General features: G+C 40.3%; 1 long non-coding RNA gene across 1 annotated transcript; it reads right to left on the bottom strand.

Moving 5' to 3' along the window:
* Positions 1-2,000: 2,000 nt before the first annotated feature.
* Positions 2,001-2,447, bottom strand: LOC123429470. Its single transcript, XR_006622682.1, has 2 exons — positions 2,369-2,447; positions 2,001-2,053 (listed from the first exon to the last, which is right to left on the bottom strand). It is a non-coding gene; the product is annotated as an uncharacterized LOC123429470 (long non-coding RNA).
* Positions 2,448-3,321: the final 874 nt, after the last annotated feature.

Here is a 3,321-nt window from a genome sequence, read left to right as displayed (position 1 = left end):
CAAAACAATCCTCTCTCATTGTCTTCACACGCAGTCCTGTTCTGCCACCTACTAACATATTCTGCTAGTGCAAGGCCATGGGCCATCCTCTGAATTAGAGGGCCAATGCGAGCATATACAAGTCAGTCCTCAAACTGGTAGATAACTATGGTGAGGAAACCAATCTACAAATACTCTATTTTTGCTTATATTTTGCTTATCAGAAGTCGAATAGACCAGATGCCAAGTAGATAAAATATGATTTAGAAGGGAGTATTAAAGCGTAACAGATGGTGAAAACTAAATATACAAATCGGACAAAATGACACATGTCTTTCTCTTTGTCAGACAGCAATTTTGCATCAGTAATTTCAGGACAAGAATAGAATAATTATTAATGACTAGATTCACGAGGAAGGGTGACAGACAAAACTTTCTATAAACCCAACAAATTCTCTTTTTTGCGGGTATAAATCCAATTCAACTGCTTCTTTAGCTTTCCTGAACATTATCCTAGATAAAAGAAGCTGCCTAATCATCTAGAACCTATATCAATAAAAATGTTATCACAGAAACTGCACTGGATTCAAAACGTTCACTCGGACTAGCTTTTGTGAACACACAAATATCAATTGGAATGTATGAAATCATCATTTAGTTGCATAATTAAATAGATGGGCGAATTGAACAGGGGATTGAATATAAAAGTGCATGCCTTCACCCGGAGAAATATTAATTAGGGTGGTGTACATTGTAAAAACTGCTCAATACAACTTTCGAATGATATAGCTCCTTTCATTCCCAAAAGTGGGTCTGTGAGGATCAGCTCAGCACCAAAAGCCTTCAGGATGATTCTCCTCTCCATACTCATGGAGGCGGGCATCGTGAGTACAAGTCTGTAACCCTTGGCAGCAGCCATGAAGGCCAGCCCAATGCCTGTGTTGCCACTGGTTGGCTCAATCAGCACACTCTGGAAACCATTCACATGTAGAAGAAAACATCAACAAAATCAGATAGCAGCTATCTGATTTTTTTAGTAAACATAGGTTTACTAAAAGTTTGCAGGAAGTGCCTGCTAATGGCTAGGTGCACAATTATTTTTTAAGATTGCAAATAAGGGGTAGCACATCATGATTCATGGAAGGTGTGGTGAAGTATTAAATAGAGAGGCTCTAGATTAATATACTTGGTTCAGGTGTAAGTTGAAAGCTGAACCAACATGTTGGTAAAGGGGTTGACGTAAATGCGTACACAGAGCAGCTGGACAAGTCAAACAACTAGGTGCAGGAGAAAACGAATAATACTACAAATAATGAGAAAATAAATGAGCCATAGGTTACACCCACTGTGGAATATACATAACTCTAGTAGAACTGGCCAATTGGCAACCCTAAAACGAAACACGAAAAATTCCTAGCGCCAAATAGAGGGCAGCAAATCATATCACCATGCATGAAATGGATCATGAAGTACAGTGTTAAACAAAGAGGCTCCAAATTACTACTACTTGGTTCAGGTGAAAGCTGAACCAATATGTTGATGAAGGGTTGACGTAAATGTCATCGCAAAGCAGCTGTGCAAGTCAAGCAACTAAGAACTTACTAAGAACTTAGTAAAACATCAGTCATGTACTACAGAAATTAGAAAATTATATTTGTCATGTTTGGTTCTTTTCTGAACAGGACTAATAGGCAACAGACTCGAGGAACAATCTCATTTATGTTCTCTGGACCCATGCCTTATGCTAGTTAGTAATGCATTGAACTATTAGTATTCTTCCAAGCTAATCAATGGACCATGCTTCTTGTCTCATAAATTTATCCCTTAATAGAAGGTAATATTCCTGCTATTCCTATAATTTAGAAATCCTTTAAACCAAAGAGGCCCTTAATAGCAGAAGATGATATGACCGCTGCCACACATTTATCCCTTAATAGAAGGTAATAAGATGCAAGAATGTAGGAGACAATGTTCATGCACGCACGTACCTCACTAAACTTAGCAAGATCATGATCTTTTTCTGGTATGACCGGCATTGGTTCACAAGTTCTGCAATAATTTCATCATTCACAGCCTAAAATGACAAGAAATGTCTGTGATTTAAAAATTTGCATGTGTACTGACCAACACAAAGCAATATTAAATCATCACGGATCATCAAATCCTCAAGATTAGGTTGGATGCAAACAAGTGCTCTTGAGCATACAACAGTACCGCACTAAATATATTAGTTATATGCTTAACTAGTACTCCCTCCAACACGAATTACTTGTTACGTAAAGCAAAAAAGCAAGGCGGCGCTTTAGACAGACTCTGAACCTAATGGGCAGTAGAATAGAGTACCATTTAGTGAGACTCTAAACCTAATGAACATAATAAATCTCTATACCTCATGATCATTTGGATTGACTTCTCTCAGCATCTCACTTAGTAGCTCCGCGACACTTAAAATGCGTTGCAAGTCTCACAAACTAAACAGATAAAAATATGTCATATAACATGGAACACATATCATTCATTTTCTCAGACACTAACATAAATCACAGAAAAGATGCATAAAGATATAAAATAAATGGTTACCTCAGAGGAGAGCCACTTGATGAAATAAAGATCACAACAAAGTGAACATGAGTCTGCAGTCTGTATAGAATTTCCTCTAAAAAACAAAGTGTGCACATAGCATAAAAATAAGATTGCACGATATTAGAAGCAGATCAACCCAAATTGCACAAAGATCACAACCTTAATTTAGGGGAGAACACACTGCAAAGATTGCGAGGCCTGAATGAATCGGTAGAAGCAATTTTTTTGCTTTTCAGCAGTGTAAGTCAAACTGTAATTCTGCTACTCAAGAATCTGCAACTCCTTAAACAAGACTGCAAGCAAATATTTGAGAAATGAAGGAGAAAGAGAAACCATGAGCAAAGATTAGCAGAGACGCGCTCGGATCCTGCTCTCCGTACACACACGAGCAGAGCAGAGCAGGAGCCCCCATGACTGGACCAACAAAATATCCCCTTTGATGCTCATCGGGATGAACTGAAGCTTGAAGCTACGGTGCACCCCACAAGAAATTTCCCTCTCTACTCGAAGGTATCTGAAGAAATTAAGACTGGCTTGGAGCCGGTGTAGGAGAAACAGGGGAGGGGGAAGGAAGCCGTCCGTATCGATGGCGAAGATGAAGGTGATAACCCCGCGGAGCACCCGATGCATCTTCCTCCGGCTCCAGCCGACGCCGCCCCGGCCGCGGCTGCTCCCGCTGCTGCCGCCGCTCCCGCTCCTCACCAGCGACGCCAGTGACACATTGCTGGAGCTCCGCGCGAACGCGCCTGACGGATCCAT

The sequence above is a fragment of the Hordeum vulgare genome, chromosome 2H, assembly GCF_904849725.1.
Source record: "Hordeum vulgare subsp. vulgare chromosome 2H, MorexV3_pseudomolecules_assembly, whole genome shotgun sequence".
NCBI classification, from domain to species: Eukaryota; Viridiplantae; Streptophyta; class Magnoliopsida; order Poales; family Poaceae; genus Hordeum; species Hordeum vulgare.
Note: the sequence above shows the minus strand (reverse complement) of the source record. Positions and strands in the feature narration are given on the sequence as shown.